This window comes from Saimiri boliviensis, chromosome 2 (genome assembly GCF_048565385.1).
Source record: "Saimiri boliviensis isolate mSaiBol1 chromosome 2, mSaiBol1.pri, whole genome shotgun sequence".
In the NCBI taxonomy this organism is placed as follows: Eukaryota; Metazoa; Chordata; class Mammalia; order Primates; family Cebidae; genus Saimiri; species Saimiri boliviensis.
Genome location: NC_133450.1, coordinates 70,397,723 through 70,407,676, shown reverse-complemented (window position 1 = coordinate 70,407,676; position 9,954 = coordinate 70,397,723). Strand labels below are relative to the sequence as shown.

The following is a 9,954-nucleotide window of genomic DNA, read 5'->3' as shown; positions in this document are numbered from 1 at the left end:
ATGGAGCCCACAAGCTTCGAAGAATAAAATAACTAGAATGGAAACAGAAAATTAGATGTTCCATATGTTGTAACTCATTTTTGGCTGGAAAGTATAGAGACCTCAGCTGGGAGTGTCATTAGATACTTGGAAAGGATGGGCGATGATTAGCACAGGTGGCTGGAGATGAATTCCCTGAACCAGCCCTGACATCTTGGTAGATAGAGAAAAGCTCACATAGGTCAGAGCCTAGAATTTCACCTAATATGCATTTATTCTGTATCTTGTCATCACAAAGTTGAGTTTTGCAGTCTATTTGCTAAGCAGAGCAAAGAACTTTCCAGCAATATTGAAAGGTAATAGTCCTAAGGACCTTGAAAAGCTACATTTGTTAGAAAGTAACAGATGTTGTAGAAAAGCTGGCTTGTTTAGTTCAAGCAGAAAACCACCTTTCATAGGTCGTTGATTTCACCTGACATCGCTAGTGATCATTAACCCACCATGATCTTTCACATCGCTTCTAATCAACTCCACCTGTTCTTGCAATCTGGCAAAAACAGGAACATGGCTAAAGATATTTTTCCACAGATACTTGTTTTGCAAGTAAGAATAAAGTAACATTAAGTAAGTATAAACAATTCATTTTAACATCAGTAAAGCTTCGGAGAAGAAGTGAGCCGAGAGCTCTCAGGTACAGCTACTGAGGCCACAGGGACTTTTTGTGGGAGGCCTCAGAGACCATCTTAGAGGAAGGGTATCTGAATGAAGAATGAGAGAGTATCTCAGCCCAGAAGCTACTCCATTTCTTAATCTGAAACCACAGAGGTTCGTGCCTTTGTGTGGATCTGTGCTGGGTCAATTTAGCTAAGCTAGAAATACATTTTCCAGAATTTCCTTTCCTGTATAGCTGCAGGTTGACGTGGGCCCAAGAGAAATTCGGTGTGAGATTTGCAAGCTGAAACAGCAGTCACATTCTTCTTGCACTCAGAAGGCAATCTAGCCGAGCATTCAACATGGGTGCAGCCACTCCAGTGAGTGAACATCAAAAGTCAGAGCAGAGAGGGGCCAAGGGCACACTCGCCAGCCTTAAGCTTCAGGATTGGAGCTCTGGGCTGGCGTGATCTGCTGAATGATGTCCCCACAGATTTATCTAGGTCTTTGTCTCTGGAACCTGCAAGTGTTACTTCATGTGGCAAAAAAAACTTTGCAGATACCGCTTAAGTTATAGATCTTGAGGCCAGGCACGGTGACTCACGCCTGTAATCCCAGCACTTTGGGAGGCTGAGGCGTGTGGATCACGAGGTCAAGAGATCGAGGCTATCCTGGTCAACATGGTGAAACCCCGTCTCTACTAAAAAAAAAAATTAGCTGGGCATGGTGGCGTGTGCCTGTAATCCCAGCTACTCAGGAGGCTGAGGCAGGAGAATTGCCTGAACCCAGGAGGCAGAGGTTGCAGTGAGCCGAGATCACGCCATTGCACTCCAGCCTGGGAAACAAGAGCGAAACTCCGTTTCAAAAAAAAAAAAAAAAGTTATAGATCTTGAGGCCAGGCGTGGTGACTCACGCCTGTAATCCCAGCACTTTGGGAGGCCAAGAATGTGGATTACCTTAGGTCAGCAGTTCAAGACCAGCCTGGTCAACATGATGAAACCCTGTCTCTACTAAAAATACAAAAAAATTAGATGGCATGGTGGCCTGTGCCTGTAATCTCAGCTTTTCGGGAGACTGAGTCAGGAGAATTGCTTGAACCTGGGAGGCGGAAGTTGCAGTGAGCCAAAATGATGCTACTGCATTCCAGCCTGGGTGACAGAGCTAGAAAATGTCTCAAAGAAAAAAAAAGAAGATTAAGTTCTAGATCTTGAGATGATCCTGGATCACCCAATAGGCCCTAAGTGTCATCACAAGTGTTTTTATGAGGGAGACAGGGACATCTGACTGCAGGAGGGGAAAGGCAATGTGCAGATGGCATCAGAGGGGGCTCTGAGGATGCTGCACTGCTGGCCTCGAAGAGAAGAAGGGGGACCATGGGCCAAGGAATGCAGCTTTCCAAGCTAGAAGAGGCCAGGAAGCAGATTCTCCGCCAGAGCCTCAGGAGAGAACACAGCCCTACCTTGGTTTCAGCCCAGTAAAACTCATTCTGCACCTTTGACCTCCAGAACTACCAGGCAATAAATGTACGTTCGAAGGCTCTCAGTTTGTGGGATTTGTTACAACAGCCATAGGAAGCTAACATTCCTGTTAAGGTTCGGGATCCTTCCTAGACAGAGGACTGACAGCAGGCTCCATCCAGCCCTGCTCCAATCTTGCTGTTGCCTTCAGGAGATCCCAGGGAAGAGTTTGGAAAAGGGGAGGCTTTGGGTGTGAAATAGTTAAGTGACTTGTCATACAACCACACCGGAGGACACTGTGTGTGTGTGTGTGTGTTAAAAATGATATCCAGTAGAGTTTGGATGATGCAGGGAAATGCTTAGGATGCAACGCCAAGCAAAAAGAACAAGGGATTTTTTTTAAGTATACGTAGTAGAGCTTGACTGGGCAAGAGCGGGCTGAGAGCAAACAAAACAAAATACTGGCCGGGCGCGGTGGCTCACGCCTGTAATCCCAGCACTTTGGGAGGCCGAGGTGGGTGGATCACAAGGTCAATAGATCGAGACCATCCTGGTCAACATGGTGAAACCCCGTCTCTACTAAAAATACAAAATATTAGCTGGGCATGGTGGCGCGTGCCTGTAATCCCAGCTACTCAGGACGCTGAGGCAGGAGAATTGCCTGAACCCAGGAGGCGGAGGTTGCAGTGAGACGAGATCGCGCCATTGCACTCCAGCCTGGGTAACCAGAGCGAAACTCCGTCTCAAAAAACAACAACAACAACAACAAAAAAAACAACTGCAAAAGTACCCAAGGGCTGTCTCTGGCTGGGGGGACTCTGGTGATGGCTGTTTTCTTTGTACTTTTCTCCGTAGGGTCTCATTTAGGAGGATTCAGGGCTATAGAACAGCAGCTGCCAAATGAGCAGGTTATAGCCAGAAAAATGTCAAATGTCGGCATATCAGGAGCTCTGAGATCCATTGGAGGCCTCTCAGCTTTTTCTGTGACCCTCAGAGTTGGACCATGGGAGGGGACGAGGGGGAAGGAGAGAGCATTAGAAGAACTACGGAGCCAAGTTATAGACAGTTATCTGCTGGCGAACGGGTTTTCTAACCCGCCTTGCCTGTGGCTGCTGCACCGTTCTCTCTTTGCAGAGGGAAGTGGGGAATACAGTGTTCCCCTTTCCCATTCTCTAGGTCTCTGGATTATTTGGAAACACACATCTAGGCAAACAGCAGGCTCATTTTAGCAAGGACTATTTCCAGCTGGGACGGGATGGGGCTGGCAGGCATGACAGCCTCCTCCCTGTGTCCAGACCTGGGCCAAGACTCTGCCACTGACCCCAGGCTGGAAGATGACGTTTATCTCCCAAAGAGCTGATCCTAGTTCTCTAGTTCTTCATGTGGTTTAGATGAAGAAGCCCAGGACTGGAGGAAAAAGGGGCACGGCCGGCAGATCACTGGGTGAAGCTGCGTCTACCTGGTGCCATCGTGAGTCATAAACTGGCAGGTTCTTGTGTTCTGAGGAGCCCTGGGCCGCCCAGCTGAGATGGCTGTCAGGACGGACCCTTCTAAGCCAGGAGCATGGGTCTTGGCTGCTGCTTGAGGAGCAGATCTGCCCGCTGCAGGCAGCAGGGTGAGGAAGGGGCTTCTCCCAACTCTGTGCTGATGGGAATTAGGCTGAGAAAGGCCTTCCAATCCAGCAGAGCTAGGCTGGAGGCCGAGAGCAGCACAACTGTCTTTTGGCACTAAAAATTAATAATGTGGAAAGCTGAGGGAGAACGAGGCTGTGAGCCTGCCCACCAGGCAGCCTGGGCAGAAGTAAGGAGTTCTATTTTTATCAAGAAGTGCCACATTCTATTATACTACTCTCAAAGAAATGCTCTTTTTTTTTTTTTTTTTTTTTTTTTTTTTTTTTTTTTTTTGAGACGGAGTTTCGCTCTTGTTACCCAGGCTGGAGTGCAATGGCACGATCTTGGCTCACCGCAACCTCCGCCTCCTGGGTTCAAGCAATTCTCCTGCCTCAGCCTCCCGAGTAGCTGAGATTACAGGCACGCGCCACCATGCCCAGCTAATTTTTGTAATTTTAGTAGAGACAGGGTTGCACCATGTTGACCAGGATGGCCTCAATCTCTTGACCTTGTGATCCACCCGCCTCAGCCTCCCAAAGTGCTGGGATTATAGATGTGAGCCACCGTGCCTGGCGGAAATGCTCATTTTTAACATGGCAAGGAAGTCTCAGCCAGGGGTAACTCTGAAAGGAAAGATCTGAGTTGTAGGGTGTGTGTGTGCATTCTGTGTGCCTGTGTGTGCATATAATAGATATGTGCATGTGTGCATGTGTGAACACCTACAGGGGCTATTCAGAGAAGCCAGAAAATGTGACTGCAGAGATTTGGAACACCTGCAGCCTGGCTGGATTGGAGGCATGTGCCTGCTGGCCACTTCTGCTAGGCCAGGTAAACAACCCCAGCAGCATACCCAGGACCCTGCATATTCACTCCAAACTCCAGAGGAACCCAGTTAAGCTCACCATCCTCCTGTCTATGTCTGCCCCTCCTGCCCTGGGTTCCAGATAGCCTTACACAAACTGAGGCACATCCAAGATGCTGGTTTCCCCTTGTCCTGCATCCAAAGTGGGGCCAAATCCTCTCAACCTATTCCTCACCCATCTCTTTTGACCCACCATCAAAATAAATAGAGCACACTATCATCTACCGTGCTCTCCTCATTTGCTGCCTTTCCTCACCATGCACGGACTACCTGAACCCCACACCTGAGCCCCATACCTAAACCTCCTTCCTTCCTCCTGGTCTTGTACTTCCAAATCTCAGCAGTCACCATGGCTTCCCAGCTCTGCCCGCTGATGCCCACAACAGGGCAGACTCTGGACAAATGTGGTAGAATAATGTCCTGCCTCTATCTCCTCCCTGCCTTCTAAACTCTATGAAAATGCTAGTAGGGAAATGAACTAAACACAAGCTGCTGACCCGCAGGCATGGAAAGAAGAGAAGCTCAGGCAATAGCAGACAGGATCAAAGCACCCAGCACTTGGGAGCAGCCTCAGAAGAGTTGAGGAAAGTATACGGTAAAGGTGAAGGGGGTGTGGGAAAGTGGAGGGGCAGGTTGGTTCCAAGAACAGAGACTCTCACTAAATCCTGGGTTTACAAACATCAGGCACCAAGAAGAACTGGCACTGAAAGCATGAGGCTGACTGAAAGTCAGCATACTGGCTGGGCACTGTGGCTCACGCCTGCAATCCCAATACTTTGGGAGGGTGAGCAGGAGTATCACTTGAGCCCAGGAGTTTGAGACCAACCTGGTTAACATAGGAGACCTCATCTCTACAAAAAATAAATTAGCTGGGCATGGTGGTGTGTGCCTGTAGTCCCAGCCACTCAGGAGGCTGAGGCAGGTGGACTGCTTTTGCCCAGGAGTTCAAGGCTGCAGTAAGCTGTTATCATGCCTCTACACTCCAATTTGGGCGACAGAGTGAGACCTTGCCTCTAAAAAAGAAAATCAGTATACAGTTACCAGCTAGCACCCCAATCCCTTTCCCCGACCTGCTCAAGCAGACCACACCCCTCCTCCCACCTCTCTCAGGAGACTCCAGATGATGGTGTGGTGAAACCACACCTGTCCAGTCTTGAGGATACGAAGCACAGGGGAGGAAAGGGTGGGTTCCCAGCTGAAAGTGAGGGAATGTGTTCTCTTTCTGGGTCCACGAGGGGGCATAGTTTTAAGGGCAAGAACTTCCCAGCGCCGTGCCCCCCTCCCATCTCTCTCCATCCGGGAGATTGAATAGTCTCTGTTTTAATTTTTGCAGGCTTGGGAAGAATCAAGTCAATCACTCCAGCAGAAGTTCTAAGGAACTCCTTCCATTGGCCAGAGGTCTCTGAGAAGGTGGGGGTTCCTCCCAGGTTCAAAGTCCCCTTCTTCTTCACCCCTTCGGACTCCATGTTTAGGTCCCCTTCCACGAACATGCCCTTCGAGGAAGCTGTCTTTCTCTCTCTTGGATTTCCAGCTCTCTGGAATCCCCTCCCACATAGTGGGAGCTCTCTTTCCCCTCCTGGATTTCCCCTCTGGGTCTCCTTTCACCCAGTGTGGAAGCTGTCTTTCCTCTCCTGGATTCCATCTTTCTGGATTCTCTCGCTCAGTGTGAGGGGTTTTCCTTCTCTGGTTTTCTCCCCCTGGGAACCCTTCTCACTCAGTGTGAACGCAGCTTTTCTTTCTGTCATTCAGTGTGAAAGCTAGCTGTTTCTTTCTCTCTCCTCCGTTTTCTCTTTCTACCTAAATAAATCTCTTTCTGCAAACACTTTTGAGTCCAGCATTTTTTTTTAGGAGCGCCCTGGGCCGTGGTCTCCTCTCCAATTTTGGGGGAGTAATAGACCAAGAACCTGGAGAAACGTCCTCTCAGGGGAACTGAGGGTTCCCCTGAACCCCAACATTACAAAAGTGATGGCTGTGTTTAAGGGAAACACTACATCATGAACTGTGGGGGCCTCTGCTCCCTTCCCTGCTACCAAGTCCACAGCCCTTGCAAGCTCCCAGGATGGAAATGGAAAGGTGCATTTCTGGAGAAACTGAAGGTGCCAGAAGGAGACACTTTACCCACTGATACCTGGGGATCCCCAACGAGAAGTTGGGCTCATCATCTTCACTAGTGAGGGTTCTCTAGAGAAACAGAACCAGTAAGACAGACAGATGATGGCTGGATTAGTCAATAGACTGTTAGGTAGATAGATAGACGATATAGACAGATAGATACAGATTTGTTATAAAGAATTGGCTCATGCAATTGTGGAGGCCAAGAAGTCCCATGATCCGCCATCTTTAAGCTGGAGACCCAGGAGAGCCGGTGGTATAAGTCTCAGTCCGCTGATAAGAGAAGACCAATGTCCAGCTCAAGTGTGCTGGCAAAGAGAGCAAATTTTCCTTTCTTCTGCCTTTTTCTTCTATTTAAGACTTCAAGGGATTGGAAGATGCCCATTCACATTGAGGAGGGCAGCTTGCTTTACTCAGTCCACCAATTCAAACGCTAACCTCTTCAGTAAACACCCTCTTAGGCACACCCAGAAATAATGTTTAACCAAATAACTGGACACCCTAAGACCCTGTCAAGTTGACACATAAAATTAATTATCACACCTTCCAATTACTCTCCACAAAGGCACTTTAGGTGATAATCCTACCCACATAAAATTTTAAAAGTTCCTTAGAATCTGGTCTTAAAAAAAAAACAGTGGTTCAGGAGACACTGAGGAAGAAAAAGAGAAAAAAACTAATTGGGGAAAGCAAAAAAAAAAAAAAGTATCTGCAGAAAATTAAAACAAGGGAGAAAATGCAACCTTCAAAAATTAGAAAAATTTGCTCAGAAAGAAACAGGGGAGCACACACATCAAACAAGAATGGGATGCTTTAAAAAAAAAAAAAAGGAAAAAAAAAGAGCTCTTAGATTTTTTTTAAGGCATAACCAGAATGAGAAATCCCTCTACCAAGAGTTGAAGAAAGTAGATGGAAAAGATACATGGAAAATAAGAAGAAAGAGATAAGATAATTAGAGGATCAAGGCAGTCTGGCATCTGACTTCAATGTGTTCCAAATAAATAAATAAAAGAGGCAGGTGCAACAGCACAACTCCAGAGGGTATCATTCATAGAATATGAGGTGAACAGTGCCCTGGAGTTGGAAGCTGCAGAGGGCCTGATCAGAGACAGAAAAATCAGGCAATCAATGCTACAGATATTTTTGCAAAGCCAAAGGACACACGTTTCCAAGTTGAAAGGGCCACTGAATACGCAGCACAGTGGATAAAAGAGACCCACACGAGAGCACATCATTGTCACAGACAATCCGAGGCTGAACGCAGCAGCTCATGCCGGTAATCTCAGCCCTTGGAGAGGCTGAGGCATTTGAGAATCCTCAGTAAGAAGTTGGGCTCACCTTCCGTGTTAGTCAGGGTTCTCCAGAAAAACAGAAATAATAAAATAGATGGATGGACGGATGAATGGATGGATGGATGGATGGATAGATGGATGGATGGATGGATGGAGAGATAGACACAAGACACAGACAGATATAGATTTATGACAAAGGATTGGTTCATGCAGTTGTGGAAGCAAAGAAGTCCTATAATCTAGAAAGATTGCTTGAGGCCAGGAATTTGAGACCAACCTGGGCAATATAGCAAGATCACATCTCTACAAAAATTTAAAAATTAGCCAGCCATAGTTACACATGCCTGTTGTTCCAGCTACTCAGGAGGCTGAGACGGGAGGATCACTGAGGCCAAAAATTAAAGGCTGCAGTGAGCTAGGATTGTACCACTGCACTCCAGCCAGGGCAAAAGATTGAAACCCTGTCTCTTAGAAAAAAATAACATTATTAAAGAACATCAGAGACAAAGATAGTTCAATAACAGTAATATCTAACATTTGTTCAGTTCATTAAATTCCAGGAACTGTTTTAAGTATTTTATGTGTAACTTCTAGCGAGAAAAAGCTGGTCTTGTTAATAAATATGTTGGAATTTAAAATGCCATCAAATCTCAATGACCATGCTGAGTGCTAGAAGATGAGGGAGCAATGCCTTCAAAGTTCTGAGGGGAAATATTTCTCATCCTAGAGTCTGTTAACCAAAAAGTATGTGAGACGGGTCTCAATTCATTTAGAAGTTTATTTTGCCAAGGTTAAGGGCATGCCCAGAAGAAAAGAACACAGAATCACAAAAACTATCTATGATCTGTACCTTTCTCCAAAGATGACAGTGAGGGTTTCAATATTTAAATGGGGGAAACAGACATGAAAAGATTCATCTCTGGAGGGGATGGAAGAAGGGTACAGTAATCCACATGCTGCAAGAGAAAAAGAGCAGATAGCGAATAGTCAATTATTTATTTATCTCCTGCTCAGTAAATTGGCACATTGCATAAGATGAGGTGAACATAGAGTAGCTACCTGTGAAGATATTTAAACTTTTATCTGTAACTATCTACTTAGGAACAAAAGAAAGGGTAATTTCTTATATGACTCAGCTTTCGGCTTTTTTTTTTTTCTTCTGGCACACTGAATTGGGGTCCTGAATTTTTATTTTCCTTTCACAAGTTCAACATCCAGTCACATTATTAATCAAAGGTGAGGGTCAAACAAAAACACTGTCAAATAAGCAAGGGCTCAAAAAATTGGCTTCCTGTGCACCCTTTCTTAGGAAGCTACTGGAGAACAGGCTTCAGCAAAAGAAGAAAATAAGAAAGAGAAAAATGCATGTTAAAAAATAATTTTCAAAAACAGATTAAATGATAACTCAATATAGATATAAAAATGAGTATGTACTGTATTAGTCCATTTGCATGCTGCTATAAAGATCTACCTGAGACTGGGTAATTTATAAAGGAAAGAAGTTTAATTAACTCACAGTTCCACGTGGCTGGGGAGACCTCAGGAAACTTACAACCATGTCAGGAAGCCTGGGAAGAGCATTCCTGGGTGGGGTCAGGACAGGCTGAGGGATTCCAGTCAACCTGTGAATACATAGCTAAACAAACTCAACAAAACATGTTTTCGTTTTTGTTTTTTTGAGACGGTCTCACTCGGTCGCCCAGGCTGGAGTGCGGTGGCGTGATCTTGCCTCACTGCAACCTCCACCTCCTGGGTTCAAGCGATTCTCCTTTCTCAGCCTCCCAAGTAGCTGGGACTACAGGCACCTGCCACCACGCCTGACTAAGTTTTTCATATTTTTTAGTAGAGACACAGTTTCACCATGTTGGCCAGCCTGGTCTTGAACTCCTGACCTCAAGTGATCCACCAGCCTTGGCCTCCCAAAGTGCTAAGATTACAGGCATGAGCCACCACACCCAGCCTTAAAAAAATATGTTTTAAAAGTCTTCCCC

General features: G+C 46.1%; 1 long non-coding RNA gene across 1 annotated transcript in view; it reads left to right on the top strand.

The window, feature by feature from the left end:
- Window positions 1-9,954, top strand: part of LOC141582669 (uncharacterized) — a 530,026-nt gene that overhangs the window by 446,581 nt on the left and 73,491 nt on the right. The window lies entirely within an intron of this gene.